Source organism: Ochlerotatus camptorhynchus, unplaced genomic scaffold (genome assembly GCF_037179485.1).
Source record: "Ochlerotatus camptorhynchus isolate MF236.1 unplaced genomic scaffold, CSIRO-AGI_Acam_v1.1 ptg000151l, whole genome shotgun sequence".
Taxonomy (NCBI): Eukaryota; Metazoa; Arthropoda; class Insecta; order Diptera; family Culicidae; genus Ochlerotatus; species Ochlerotatus camptorhynchus.
The window spans coordinates 486649-503138 of record NW_027040641.1 but is presented as its reverse complement, the minus strand read 5'-3'; the positions used below and the strand labels follow the sequence as shown (position 1 = coordinate 503138).

Here is a 16490-nt window from a genome sequence, read left to right as displayed (position 1 = left end):
GATAAACATATTTGTTGAAGATACCAAACCTTCAGAAAGAATAAATTAAGAGATTAAAAGATACATTTTGAATAGCAGTTTAGTACAAGTTTAGTACAATTCTCTATTGCCAATAGTTATTGCCCACAACACAAAACCACTAAAATGACTCATTTTGCAGTTATTAGATTAGTTCCGCTACATTGCATTCTTGAACCACTGTGAAATGGTCGAATGTTAAAAAACGTCACAAAATTAAAAAGTCGAATGGAATTTCAAGGGTCAAAAGGTCGAATGAAATTTACAGTCACAAATGGTCGAAATGAATGAAAGTTCAAATTAAAAAAAGTTTGATGGGATTTAAAGGGACGAAAGGTTAAATGGACAAAACGTCAAAATTGACACAACAGCAAATAGAAAAAGGAGCAAATAGACAAAAAGGGTGAAGGAAACAAAAGGTCGAATGGGCAAATTGATGAAATTGACAAAAGGTCAAATGGACACACAAAATTAAAAGAACTTCAAATATAAGTGTTTTTCAACTAGTTCGTTTATTTCGAAGGCTCAATCGCGTTAGCTTTACGCAGCCGATAGTTCATTGTTCTTTGGTTGTAACAAAATTCACTTAATTCTATGTTTAGTAGGAGTTGGGCCCAATACTCGCGGCTTACTCGAGGTTAGAGAGGTAGATGGTCGAAGGATAGGATCAGAGGAGAAGCTTGGGGGTAAGGTATCGTTGTCTCATCAGAGCGTTGTCGCGATTATGAACGGTAGTGTGGTTCTAGTTTCGTCTGGAGTTCAACCGGCTATGGTGACTACTTGGCGACGATGAGGCTCATCAAGACGGAGAGACAAGACAAACAAAAACTATTAAAGAGAGACAAAAGACAAAGGAATTAAATTCTTATACTAGACATTTGAAGAAACACATAAACCGACTGCATATAGCAGATATCGCGAGTTCCCAACACGTCTCTGATAGGAACATAGGGTTGTCTTCCTTGGGCCTCAAGGGTATTCAAAAGTCGCTCTCTGGCGGCGTCATTATCCGTACATTGCCAAACTGCGTGATCGATGTCAAATTTAAGTGTTAAATGCTTATTTCTGGCAAAGAACAGATCATGATACAAAGAAAAAGTTTTCGAGTATTATCAATTGGAGTGTTTAAAATCTTGAATGTATCAAAAATCTTTCAAAAAAGGAGTTAACCGCAAGAGAGAAATTACTTTCGAGAATTTCAGCTAGGTAACTCAAAGCATGGTTTACTTGCTTCACTCAGCATATTTGCCTTTCCAAACTTTTATTCTTTTCATTTAATGAACCATTAAAAGTAATTTGACACTGTGTACTATTTAACCTTTTGTCCATTTTAATTTTATTCGACGATTCGTCAATTCGTTCTTGTGCAAATTTTGAAATTTTGTCCACATTGATTTTTTTCATTCGTCCTTTTGCACATTCGACGTCTTGTTCATTCGACTTTTTGTCCATTCAAACTTTTTTCCTTCGACCTTATGTCATTCGATCTTTTGTTCTTCTACCCGAGGGGGACGACTCTATCTACGCTGCAGGAAAGATTGTGTTGTGTTGTTGCTAGCTGCTTGCACGCTGAGTAGATAGAAAGAAGATTGATGACGATTCTGAAGATTTCCTGCAAAAAGATGATGCGCGATGCAAGTAGATGCGAGAAATGCAAGAAGATTTTTCGAAGGTTGATTCGCTAGTGTGAGATTTTTTGAGTATTCAAAATTGAGATTTAGATGTGTCGCCCCCCTCGCTTCTACCCTCCAATGTATATCGATTGTGGGACAAATGATTGAAAGGCAAAACGTCAAATAACAAAAGGACAAAAGGTCGAATTAACAAAAGTTCAAATAATTAAAACGAATGGACAAAAGGTCTCTTGATTCGAAGGGGGACTAATGGTCCAATGATAAGAAAGGTGACAAGAAGTCGAATGAACAAATAGGTAAATGGTTAAAAAAAAGGACAAAAGGTCGAATGGACAAATGGTCGAAAGGACAAAAGGTCGAATGAACAAAAGATCGAAAGGACAAATGATCTAATGGACCTCTGGTCTGATGGACAACTGGTCTAATGGACAACTGGTCTGATGGACAACTGATCTGATGGACAACTGGTCTGATGGACAAAAGGTCGAATGGTTCAAAGAGAGACAAATGGCTTTGGTCGAATGGCCCAAAGAAGGTCAAAAGGTCGAATGGCGCCCAAAGAGGAACAAACAGTCGAATGTACTAAATGTCGAATGGTGACAAAAAGTCGAATGATCCAAAGAGTTGGTTGAATGGACAAAAGGTCAAATAATTAGAAGGTAGACTAATGGTCTAATAAACAAATGGTCTAATCGACAGATTGTCGAATGGACAAAAGGTCGAATGGATAAATGTCGAATGGACAAAAGGTCGAATGAACAAAATGGCGAACGGACAAATCATGGATGATTTTGCTTGAAGACGTATCTGATTTTGTAAACAAATATTCAAACGTCAATTTATTGAAACTCTTAGCACGCCCACGCAAACTACCACCAGCAAGGAATCAAAAATATCTCCAAATGACAAAATGACAAGCGATCAGCTTTGTCAGAAATGGAAAGCAATAATGCTATAATCTTCTTCCTTTTTTCATGACAAACTGCCTTTGGAATAAAGCTCGCTCGGGCTAGTAGAATGAAGCGATCGAATTGTTGGCAAGCTGCTTCACGATGTAAAGCCGAAGATGATACACGTGTGTTAATGGGAATTTTTTTTGTTATGTATTTTCCCGATTCCAATCAAGCTTTGTCCACAATTATGTTTATTGAAACAAAACAGGCCAGCAATATATCATTATCCTGCTACAACTTCAATCAAGCTATTTTACAGAAAGAGAGAGAGTTTAACCAACAATCAATACGAAACTAACGATTTTAAATTGGCTCACTACTTGACTAGCCTATTGGTCCCAAGCAAACGATTAGCGTACCCCATTCTAGTCGAAATTCTATTACTACACTATGTTTGTTTTGATTCGCTATGTAAGTTTGACAAATAAAATGAGGGGTTTGTGGATTTTTCTATGTTTCAAGGGGTGAATTAGCTTGGGACCGAAGAGAGTACCAGAGCTGAGCCAAAAAGGTAGTAGTAGTAGTAGTAGTAGTAGTAGTAGTAGTAGTAGTAGTAGTAGTAGTAGTAGTAGTAGTAGTAGTAGTAGTAGTAGTAGTAGTAGTAGTAGTAGTAGTAGTAGTAGTAGTAGTAGTAGTAGTAGCAAGCATTTGGTCTCTATCGTTAGTTTCTTTATGTGTTTTGATTCGCTGAACACCACTATCAGAAAGGGTAATGTTTGTCCAACAAGACAGATTGAGTGGGAGAGCTAAGAGTTTCTACCAATTGACGTTCGAATCTTTGTTTACAAAAGCAGATGCGTCCTTTTGAAAAATCATCCTTGAAATGATTTAATAGACAAAAGGCCGAATGGCTCAAAGAAGGACAAAAGGTCGAATGATCCAAAGAGCTAGAAAAAATCGAATCGACAAAAGGTCGAATAATTAGAAGGTAGACAAAAGGTCTAATAGACAAATGGTCGAATGGTCCAAAGAGTGACAAATGGTCGATTATTATTATTATCTCTATTTAGGAGAGACAAATGGTCGAATGCTACAACAAGGGAAAACAATATAATAATGCGCACAGATGTCTTAGGGAAATATAAGAGTATTATATTTCAGACAAACAATCACAGTTCTTTCGAATAATAATGTTTTATGTTTTATGACACTGGGTATTAATTTGGTGATGAAGTAGCTCAGATGTGGCTATAAAATAAAAACTGGAGGTTGATTTTCCTTCTTTTCATCTCAACTCGTTCATTCTTATAACCTCTGGTTTAATCCGTGGGAAATTTTATTGGAATTAATTTATTGGGTTTATTTTTAAACAAGCTGATGATGAACTGAACGGTTATTACGGTTCATGGAAGTTTATTACAGATAGTATAGTTTTTTTTTGTATTGCATTATCAATTTAATTCCTTCTTTTCATCACTGCTCGTTCTTTCATATATCCAAATTTTAATTAGTAATTTAATATTCAACGTAACAGTCTCTTAAGTCCGTCAAGCGGGTTTCACAACAAAATTCACCACCATTTGACCTTTTGTCCCTCTTTGAGTCATTCGCTGTTATATTTTTAATTCAAAATTTTATACCCCTTCTCATCATTCGAACTTTTGTCCCACTTTGAATCATTCGACCTTTTGTCTATTCGACTTATTGTCCCATTGAACTTTTTTTTTGCATTTGACGTTTTGTCCATTCGTTCTTTTTATATTTTCCCTCGATTCAAAGGATTCAATTCAACCTTTTGTCTCTCTTAGAATCATTCGACCTTTTGTCCTCCTTCTCATCATATGACCTGTTGTCCATTCGACCATTTGTCCACTCTACCTTTTGTTCACTCGACTTTTTGTCCATTTCAACCTTTTTCCATTCGACATTTAGTCCATTTCTCGACCTTTTGTCCATTTCGACCTTTTGTTCATCTATGTTCAATTCAACCTTTTGTCTCTCTAAGTTCAATTCGACTTGTTGCACTCTCAACCTTTTGTCCCATCGACCTTATGCCCTTTGACCTATTGTCCTACCACCATTTGCTCAAACAAAACCATGAATATGCACACATACCCCCTAATAGAAAATATCAAATGGGCTGAAACGTTATGTTTTCATGCAGTATTTTTATTAAGTGTAACTAGTGGTTATTCAAAAAAAAATCTTGGCTCCAGAGAGGATCGAACTCACGACCTTCGCGTTATTAGCACGACGCTCTAACCAACTGAGCTATGGGGCCCGATGTGTGAATGTGCAACTCTCTTCGGGTACCGGCTATGAATCTATGGAAAATGGACAGACACTACCGTAAAACCGCGTTAGTTTGAATAAATACAGTTTAGCTATTCAAATTAAAGGGGTTCTATACGGTAGTTAAACTACAATTTAGAGTGCAATTTAGAGTTTTTACGGTTGTCGGTAATAATGTTACTGCCTTTGAGTATTCGGTAATTTGTTCAGTAAAAGTTTTGTTACCAAACGGTCACTGGTATCTCTTGGAGATGCATATAATTAAAGGCCTAATCCTATGTAATGCTGCGAAGAGTTTCGCTATTATCGCTTGCCAATTCTTATTTGGGAACAAAGACAATGAAACAAGCATGGGGTCGACCAGTGATTAGGTGTTTGGCTTATCAAGGCGAGGGTATGGGTCAACTCTAATGGCGAAAGTACAGCAAAGGTGGAGTAACAGTTTCATTCTGGTACGTACGTATCAGCTTCTACGATATTTGTGCACTTGAAGTTTCGATGTGGTTACGAGAATAAGGATCTCACAGCGAAACACCTTGAATTAGGAAGCGAACATTTTTGATTAAGCGGAGTATACACTAAGATAAAGATAAACAACTTCTTTATGTCTTGTTGAAATTGATGAACATTTATGGAAACATTTTAGATGAAGTGATTTTAAGAAACTTTGTCCAAGAAGTCAATTTTCTATCTCTCAAGTGAACGAAGTTATAGGGAGAAAATGGAGTACTAGTACCCCCTTTAAAACGGTTTTTTACCATAACTTTTTAGTTTGAATGTTTTGATTTTTTCAATGTCTTAAAAAGTTGTAAATGCTCTAAAAATGCACTTTTTTGCCCAAAAAAGCAAATCACTATCTCTTCATGTAAAGGATGTATCTTGCAGGTTAGCAGGTATTAGTAGCTAAACTCGACGTTGTATCATTCAGCATCTTCTAATCTACTGTTACATGTAAAATTCATAGGGGAATCCAAGGAGATGCCTAATGAATTCTCTAATAAAGTACCTCAATTTTTTGCTACATTTTGCTGTTTTCATAACCATTTTTCCAAGTATGTACATTAGAGTGGGTTGTAGCTTCGACAAAGTTGTTCTCAATCTAAGTCCGAGTTTTGGAGAATTTTGAGCAACATTTGGATTTTTGATAAGCAAATGGGCAATGTTGTCAATCCGACAATAGCAGAGTGAGGAGGTGCGACGCGAACACTGGCGCGGTAGCCATAGCACGGTGATAGGGGAAATGCTTCGCCAACCCGAGCGTCTGTTCACCATGGAGGTGCGGCTCAAACAGCGTCTGACTGGCATCCAGCGGCTGAATAAGAAATGATCTTCCCCGGAAGCTACACCTAAGATGGCAGCCCCATCACGGCGGATAGGAGACCTTAGGCCAACCACCTACTGTCTCTGAAACCTTTACAATTGTTACAGAAACCAACAGAGAAAGACATCGAACTGATTTAACGGCAACGACTTTTAGCGCAAAACAACGGACACGAATTGGATCATGGCATGTATTGACGTTATCCCAGCAGGGTAAACTGGCACAACTCGCCAACGAGGCACGACGCATGAAGCTAGAAATCCTGGGACTGAGTGAAGTTCGTTGGCCAAACTTTGGAGAACACAAACTGCCGTCGGGACAGGTACTACTATACTCTGGTATTCGAGATGAAAACGCTCCCGGCCATCATGGAGTTGGTCTCCTACTTACCGTCCAGGCAGGTGCTGCGCTCATCAAGTGGGAGCCTGTTAATGAGAGGATAATCGTTGCCAGATTTAGAACACGGGTTCGTAACCTTACCATACTTGTTGAAGAACTTGAGACTCGAGCTGCGGACGTTCCAGAAGGTGGCAGCGTAGAAGAACAATGGACGGCCATCAAGAATGCCTTTACAGAAACAAACGAGAACAACTTGGGTGAGCTGCGCACCCAGAGGAAAGAGTGGATCACAGATGAAACCTGGTGGAAGATTGAGGAGCGTAGAGAAGCAAAAGCCGCGGGCGAGAACCAGAGGAGCCAAGAACGAAGCCCGTCAACGGTACTCGGCTCTAGAGAAGGAAGTCAAGCGCTCTTGCAGACGGGACAAGCGAGCGTGGGTGAACTCCCTGGCCGACGAAGGGGAGAAAACCGCAAACACTGGCGATATACGCCTCCTCTACGATATCTCACGACGCCTGAGTGGAGCAAGGATGAACCCGAGGATGCCAGGGAAGGACACGACTGGACAATTGCTTACCGACCCCACTGACCAGCTGAAACGCTGGTTTGAGCACTTCGAACAACTTCTTCAAGTTTCCACGGCCAACCAGCCATCAACACCTCGGCATGATCCACCTAGGGTGCGGCGCATCACTCGCGTCAATTCCGAGGCCCCATCACTGCAGGAGATTGAAGCAGCTATCCGAAGCATAAAATCCAACAAGGCTCCAGGGGTCGATCGCATATCAACGGAGATGCTCAAAGCTGACCCCATGCTATCCGCACAAATGTTGCATCAACTATTCTGTAATATCTGGGACACCGCGACTTTTGCGGCCGACTGGAGTGAGGGCATCTTAGTGAAGGTCCCAGAGAAGGGGGATCTGACTGTGTGCGACAATTGGCGAGGCATCATGTTGCTGTGTATTGTTCTCAAAGTTCTGTGCAAAGCTATCCTGAATCGGATACAGGAGAAGATCGACGCGACTCTCCGACGGCAGCAGGCAGGATTCCGTGCCGGAATCTCTTGTGTGGACCATATTGTCACGCTCCGCATCATCCTGGAGCAGGTCAATGAATTCCAAGAGTCCCTTTATTTGGTATTCATTGACTATGAAAAAGCTTTCGACCGTCTCAATCACGAGAATCTGTGAGGCGCCCTGAGACGCAAGGGAGTCCCGGATAAAATCGTCCACCTCATCGAAGCGCAGTATGAGGCTTTCACGTGCAGAGTTCTGCATAAAGGAGCCTTGTCCGACCCTATCCGGGTAGTCGCTGGTGTGAGACAAGAATTTATACTATCACCGCTAATGTTCCTCATCGTAATCGACAAGATCATGGTGGGTGCAATTGACCGTGTTTTGGCAGCCTATCACCATGGAGCATCTCAACGACTTCGATTTGGCTAATGATGTTGCTCTACTAGCACAACGGCACTCTGATATGCAGAGTAAGCTCAATGACCTAGCCGAACGCTCCTCTGTGGCGGGTCTCACCATGAACGTCAACAAGACCAAATCGTTGGATATCAACATGGGCAACCCTTCCAACTTTACGGTAGCGGGGCAAGCAGTGGAGAAGGTCGAAAGTTTCCAATATCTTGGCAGCCAAATAGCGTCGGACCGCGGGACCAAGAGCGACATGGGTGCACGAATCAAGAAGGCTAGGGCTGCCTTTGCGAGTTTACGAAACGTATTGAAATCCAACCAGATAAGTCAACTCACCAAAATCCGAATTTTCAACTCGAACGTGAAATCTGTGTTGTTATACGCCAGCACGTGGTGTGTATAAGCGGGGAGCACTCAAAAGCTGCAGGTCTTCATCAACCGATGCTTGCGGTATATAATTCGTGCCTGGTGGCCTCACAACTGGATCTCGAATGCCGACCTCCATCGTCGATGTCATCAGAAGCCAATAGCAACAGAAATTCGAGAGCGAAAGTGGAGGTGGGTCGGCCACACACTTCGACGGGGCGGAAACGAAATCTGCAAGCAAGCGCTGGATTGAAATCCGGCAGGACATCGCAGCAGAGGCAGACCCAGGGGCTCATGGCGGCGGAGCATCAAATAAGGAAATTAAGCAAGTCGATAGGAATCTGACCTGGGCCCAGGTCAAGGCAAAAGCGAGCAGCCTCCCAAGATGGAAGTCTTTCACGTTGGCCATTTGCACCGCTGGTGGTGCACAGGACCCTTAAGTAAAGTAAAAGCACAGTGATCCAGAATGCAGATTTAGGTGGAAGGATATGTTTTGAGCCTGAAATTAAATCTTTAGACTAAAAGTCTCTTGTACAAAGTTGTTCCTTATAGTTAGGGCCCCATTTTTATGACGATGAATTTTAGGGTGGTTCTTATTATCATTAAAATCAAAAATCTAACTTTTTGGTTTGAAGAAATTCTTGAACAAAGTTAAGCTGAGCTAATTTCAAGCAACTTTGTTCAGAAGAACTTTTTGTTTCTCTTAAACTGACCGATTTAGAGCTATTTTCTTGAATTGGGTTAGAGTGTCTCTAAAAAATCAGTTATTTTGCTCTAGTTTTCTTAAATTCAAATTTCTCAGCAATGGTGTCTTCAAATAACTTTTAGATCTTTAAAAGGCGCAAAATTTTGCTGCACAAAGCTTTTCAATATCTTTCGCCGATCAAGAGTTATTGACGTTTTTCTACTAAAAATAAGCCCTTTACAAATGTTAATATCTCTGGTAGAGGCAAACAAAACATAGTTTTTTTACGGCATTTGAAAAGACGTTTGTTATTCTCAATAATTTGAAGAAAAAAATTAGATGTAAGTTATTTTTAAAACTCGCATAAAATCAATTTGAATTTATTCATATTTTTCACTAAAATTGGGTATATCTTTTTTATTAGAAGAGATACAGGCAGTAATTTTAGCTATAAAACGTGCATCTGAAAGAGCTTTAAAAGTCTCTAGAAGATGACCTTAATGAAAATTTTTAAATTAAGCTAGTGCTAAAAAACTATTTTTTTTCCAGGAACACGCTAAGTCAGCTCCGAAAAATTACTGTTAAACGAGAACGTTAAGAGATAGATATTTTCGGTAAAGTTGCTTGAAATTAACTTAACTGCATATTTATCAAACAACACATGTCTTTATTTTTTAAACAAAAAAGTTTGTTTTAGAAATCCTCTAATTTGAGGGCAACCCTTACGTTTACACACTTTGTTCAAGAAAGTATACCCTAATTTCTACAAACAAAAAAGTAAGATTTTTATTATTATTATAATAAGAACCACCCTAGAATTCACTGTTATAAAAATGAGGGCCTGAAGAACAACTTTGTAGAAAAGACTTTTAGTCTAAAGTTTCAATTTCAGGCTCAAAACATATCCTTCCACCTAAATGTGCATTCTGGACCACTGTGCACTGTGTGGCGCCTAGAAATCGAAAAAAAATATGAAAACTTCACTAAATTTTTTTAAAGAACAATTAACGTACTAAATTTGTCGCGAAATATGCACTTCTTGTACGGATTACAATTTCAGTTAGTTAGTTAGTTATTTGCTTGATAGCCCGAAGTGAGGGGTTAGGTTGACATTACATTCCGCAACAGTTTTCAATGCAATTTAAGGACATCCAAGCCAAATGTAACAACCTGAATTTCAAACTTTAACAGAAGAATAAACTTCTAATATTTAAACTAGTTTTTCGACTAGCAATGCTTTATGCTGTGCTAATGATTTAGTTGTTGCACTACCAGGAAAAAAGCACTTCTAAGAATTAAGAACAAAGTTCTGACGAGGTTCATAGATTGTCCAATTTTGAGACTTTAGAACAAATGTCAAACAAAATAATTAATAATGTCAGGCAAAAAAATTGCAATTCTCAATTGCTAAAATTAATTCATTTATACTAAGAGCACCCGCACCAATGCGTTGCTATTCGGGATGCTAGTTTGACACCTTCAGCCATTGCTATTTTAGTTAGCAACTTGCTTACGCACCGGTCGTTGCTATCACGATTGTGAATTTACGTTTTCGGCTTTCGCACCTATGGTTGCTAACCTTATCGTCGAACTTCGAACTGAAATTGATCCCAGAGTTTCGGGATTGTTTTTTTTTTCGACAATATTGATATACCTAACTACGAAGACCGAAGATTAAAGGTTAAGATCCAACTACAGACCCAGGTACTCAAGAAACGGTCCTCCGAAAGATCCGAATAGCCAGCGATTTTTTTTAAATCACTTATTGTGATGCTACATGAATGAATTTGAATCTGGGACCAGCATGCGCACACTGGTGGTCACGAGACTGTCCTCTGGGAGATCTGGAACATCCATAAAAGTGGTCAATTCGTAAAAATGATCGAAATATCGATCTTCGTATGCTCATCTTATAAAAGTTGTAATCCAAAAATACTAGATTACATATTTTAGCTCGTGAATGTTTTAAAAAATGTTGAAACCTTTAAGAAGTTCTGATTGATAGAAATGTGGGAAGTTAAAAGGTCTTTAAGAGTAAGTTTCGATAGCTCCAGGGCAATCTAATAGATTTAAGGAAAATTTACTTCAGCGAAGATCAAGAGCTTTAGGGCAGTTCCATTAAATTCAAGAATATTTTACCTTAATGACCTATGGGTAAGTTACGTGAACTTCGAGTAAGTTCTGAAAATGTTAGGGCAGTTTCATGAATATCAGGAAAACTGTGAGAACTTGAGGGACGTTCCTAAAACTTTAGGTTCGTTTCGAGAACTTTATGGATGTTCCATTTATTTTAGTAAAATAGAGGAAACCATCAATAAGTTCCGAAAATTTAAGATATTTAAAAGTTCAGGGAATGAACTCAAACACATTAAGAAAGCTACACAGAAGATCCATGTTTAAAGTGAAATTTAAAGATCTTCTGGGCAGTTCTATTAATTTCTGAACAATTCCAGGAACATCATCAGGAAAACATAAGGGAAGCTCCGTAGACTTCAGGAAACAATAGAGATCTTCATGAGAGTCAAAGGAATGAAAAGAAGTACTGATAAACTTCTGGAAATTTTGGTGAGCTTTAGGCAAACTTCAGGATTTTCAAAATGTGTCCAAAAACTACAGGAAACTGCAGGAACTTTTAAGAAAATTTAAGAAATTCAGGGATATCCAGAGAACTTTAGAGAAATCAAAATAATTTCAGAGATGTGGAGATAACTTGAGGAAAATTGACATTTTAAAGAATTCCAAGTATCTCAAAGAAGTTAGACTAGAGAGCTTTAGGGAATTTCAGAGATATTAATTTCCAATAACTTCATAACTTCGTGAAATTTCTAGAAATTCCAGACCTTCTGGGAAGTTCGAAGATTTGTATGGATAAGGTCCGATAAATTCCGGTCAATTCCATAAACTTCAGAAAACTTGGAATTTTTTTTCGATAGTTCTATTTAGTTCAGCGTAATACCAATAATTTCAATAGAATTGAGAGTACTTCAGGAATCCATCGAAAGCAGAAGGACTGATCAGAGAAACTAAGAACAGTTTAACTAATTTCAAGGACATCCGAGGGGGGCGACTCTATCTACCATACAGGAAAAATTATGTTTTGCTGTGGTTAGCTGCGCGCACGGTGAGTAGATATGAAGAAGATTGATGACGATTTTGAAGATTTCCTGCAAAAAGATGATGCGCGATGCAAGTAGATGCGAGAAATCAAAGAAGATTTTTCGAAGTTTGATTCGCTAGTGTGAGATTTGTTGAGCATCTAGAATTGAGATTAAGATGTGTCGCCCCCCTCGAGGAAATCGAAGAATGTTTAAGAAAATCCAAGAAACTCAGGGAATTTCCGAAACTTCATCAAAGTACCAAGACTTTTATTTAAATTTCAGAAACAGAAGAGATGTTACATGAACATCAGGAAAATGTGAGATCATTTTAAAGGAGTTCCATGGTTTTCAATACAGTTTAAAGAACTGCAAAAAAATGCAGGAACTTCAGTGACGATCAGATTATGTTCAATAAAATTACGAGATCTTTGAAAATATCCAGAAATCTTCAAGAACGTCTAAAGACCTTCAGATCTTTGGTAGAACTGATATGAAGATCTCTAATCATCTACGTAGTTCCGAGAACTTCTCAAAATATAATGACATTACAACATCATTACAATTACATCAATTACAACATCATTATATTTTGAGAAGTTCTCGGAACTTCGTAGATGATTAGAGATCTTCATATCAGTTTCATTTATTTAAGGAAAATTGCAGGATAATTCAAGGAATTCAAAGGATTTATGGGATATCTCAAGCATTCCATGAACTTTGCGATGCTTCAGAAATAATGCGAGGTCTTCAGGAAATTTTATAAATATGATACAATGGACAATAGAAAAATTAATGAACTTCAGGAAAGATGCAAAACCTCATGGAAGTCCAACTAAAATTAGGATTTTTACGCGAATTGTGTACTTTTGTGGATGTTCAAAATCTTCCAGAGAACCACACCGCTACCTGACTAGTCCTAGATCCGCTACCTATGCTAGTCCTAGATCCTAATTCATAAAGAATTAGTGAATCGTGAAGCTCTTGAATCTTTTTTATGAATTGATCACTTTTACGCATGGTCCGAACCTCCCGAAAGACCGGATTGTGGCCAGCAGAGTGTGCATGCTGGTCCCAGATCCAAATTCATGAATGTAGCATCAAAATAAGTGATTTAAAAAAATACGGAGCTCTAGGATGTTTTCTATGAATTGGCCCCCTTTACGGATGTTCCGGATCTTTCGAAGGTCCATTCCATGGCCACCAGAGTGCACATACTGGTTTCAAATCCAAATTCATTCATGCAGCATAACAACAAGATTATTAAAAAAAAAACTACAAGGGGCAAATAACAAATTCAAAAACGCTCCTTAAAAAACACCCAAATGATCCATAAAACTCCAGTGAAAATCCTTTCAAATGTGTGAATGATCCATAAAAAATATCAATATGATCCATATTTTCAGTAAAATTCAGCAACACAATTGAAAAAATGTACCGCTAAATATCTAATGAATGAGCATTGAAATTGATATCGAAGGAACCTGAAAGCCAGAAGAAATCGTTTAATTTCATCTCAGTAGTCCTGCTTATTTGACTTTTCATTTTTCTGTTCCATTATCAAACTGGCCTTCAAATAAACCACACGTTAATTGGAAGAGCTCTGCTTTCACTCATAAAAGATTATCGGCACCTCTACGAGAGAAGCTGTGTGCGGTATTCCGCAGTTCAACGGTGGTGCCGGATTTCAGCACTGGAGCTTCAGAGTCAAGATGTTCCTGGATTCCGTGGGAGTATTGAACACTTTAACTGAAGAAGCACCAAAAAGGTGAAATTTGAAGAGGCAGACCGGAAGGCCAAGTCATATATTGTCAGCTTCCTGGCGAATGAATGTCTGGTGATCGTCTGCGAGAAGAAGACGGCCAAGGACATGTGGCAGGTGCTCGAGAACACCTTTGCGAAGCGGTCAATTAGCACTCAAAACCTGGTGAGAAAGCAGTTGAATCGTCTGAAGTTGAGAGATGGTGATTCGATGAGAGCGCACTTGCTGGTGTTCGAAGACTTGATCCGGCAGCTGAAAACCGCTGGGGCGAAGGTCGAGGAAGCTGATTTGGTCATTTCGCTGTTCCAGACTCTACCGGATGCGTATGACCCCTTGGTGACGGCCTTGGAAAACATTCCAAACATTGAGGTTGGAGATCGTGAAGCAACGCTTATTGGCGGAAGAACTGAAGAGAACCGAACGTCACGAAGACTCAGGTGAGATCAAGGCTGTGGCATTTTCTGGAGAGAAGAAACGCAAGTCTACGAAGTTCCAAGGCAAGTGTCACAATTGTGGAAAACGTGGCCATTTGAAGAAGGACTGTCGGCAGAAAAGCGGTGAAGCTAATTCGGCAGATCAACGGAATGCAGTAAGTTGCATTGCAAGTCGCAAGATTGAAAAGGCACCAAGTGGAAAGGTGGTATTCAAGCTCGATTCGGGTTCAAGCGACCACCTAGTGAATGATTTGGCAGTATTCTCAGAAATTCGCAAGATGAAGCAACCCATTGTGATTCAAGTAGCGAAGGACGGAGAAACACTGGTATCAAAAACGGTTGGAACCATCGTCGGAAGCAGTAACAAGAACACGTCGTTGAACATGAAGGATGTTCTCTATGTCCCCGAGCTTCGCGAAAACCTGATGTCCGTTAAAAAGTTGGTGAAGGCAGGCGTTGTGGTAATTTTCTGCGGTTCCGTTGCGGTTCTCAAGAAAAACAACGAAGTCATTGCTACTGCGAACTTGAGAGGAAACCTGTACGAGATCGAGGTAGACATTCCAGTGTCTTCGGCAAATATGTGTCTGAAGCGACCAATTTGTGGCACCGAAGGCTTGGACACCTGAGTCAACAGGGAATGAAAGCGATCATAAATAACAATCTTGTGGATGGTGCTGATTTCAGAGCAGACAAGCTGGCGTTCTGGGATGTGTTCTGTTCCTGATGAAGAGGAAATCGGAGGTGTTTGATCGATTCCGCGACTACGAAGCAATGGTAACGGCGAAATTCAACATGAAGATCTCGAAACTAACAATAGATCAAGGCCGTGAGTATCTTTCTAACAACCAAAAGCGTTTTTACTCACAGAAAGGTATCCAAATCGAACCAACCGTTGCTTACACGCCTCAACAAAACGGCGTTGTGGAGAGGTTCAACCGAACCATTGTTGAGAAGGTCCACACGATGTTAATCGATTCTCAAGTCCCGAAAAAGATGTGGTCAGAAGCTGTCATTACTGCCGTGTACCTGGTGAACAGAAGTCCTACTGTAGCCCTGCCGAGAAGTATGACACCAGCTGAATGCTGGTACGGTCAGAAGCCAAGTCTAGAAAAACTTCGAATTTTCGGATGCAAGGCGTTCGCTTGGATTCCCAGCCAACATCGAAAGAAATTGGATGCCAAGAGTCATGAAACCGTCATGGTCGAATATGCACCAAACGGCTACCGACTGTGGGACAAGAAGTCAAGAAGAATTATGATTGCTCGTGACGTGAAGTTTCATGAAACCTGCTTTCCCTACAAAGCTAATCCTGAAAATCAAGCAGATACACCACTCGTTGTAGTACCGTACGAGCAAGAGGGGGAAGTTGTTCGTGATTCAATGGAACCGTCACCTGAAGAGAGGCCGATGTCACGTGAGAATTCTCCGATTGCTGATGATGCAGACGTTTTGGAGGCGGATAATACCGGAGCGCTCCCTTCGCAACTAGAACAACTCGAGTCCGAAGGACAAGCGATGTTGAGGCGCAGCGAACGGGAGCGCAAGCTCCCCGGTAAGTTGTTAAATTTCTTCACCGGTTACAGAGCAACTGCTGCTGGCTCGTATTCCACAGATGCTCCTCAATGCTACAGTGACATCGAAGCCCGCTGCGATCGTATGAAATGGCTGGAGGCTGTTGATGACGAATTGCGATTCATGGAGGCGAACGGTGTGTGGAAGGTGACGCCCTGTCCACGTGGCGTGAAACCTCTCAAATCCAAGTGGAATCTATTGGTACTCACGAACAATTAGCTGACATATTCACCAAGCCATTGGACTCTGGACGCTTTCAAGAACTACGGATGAGTCTAGGGCTACACGATTGAGAGGGTATCGAAGGAACCTGGAAGCCAGAAGCAATCGTTTAATTCCATCTCAGTAGGCCTGCTTATTTGACTTTTCATTTTTCTGTTCCATTATCAAACTGTCCTTCAAATAAACCACACGTTAATTGGAAGAGCTCTGCTTTCACTCATAAAAGAAATTGTAAGAACTACCCATACACATTGCAAATGATCCTCAAACTAATGAAAGTGATCCATAGAAAATAAAGTTGGTGCTCTTAAAAATATAGGTATGATCCATAGATTAGACATATACTGTTCATGTTTTGGACACTAACTTTTTGATTTTGTTCCATAAACCTTAAAATGATGTTCAATTGTTTTTTGAGTTAAAAGTGAGA

The 16490-nt window shown here is 39.8% G+C and overlaps 1 non-coding gene across 1 annotated transcript; it reads right to left on the bottom strand.

The window, feature by feature from the left end:
• Positions 1 to 4752: 4752 nt before the first annotated feature.
• On the bottom strand, positions 4753 to 4826 carry TRNAI-AAU (transfer RNA isoleucine (anticodon AAU)). Its single transcript has one exon. It is a non-coding gene; the product is annotated as a tRNA-Ile (tRNA).
• Between the last annotated feature and the right edge of the window lie 11664 nt (positions 4827 to 16490).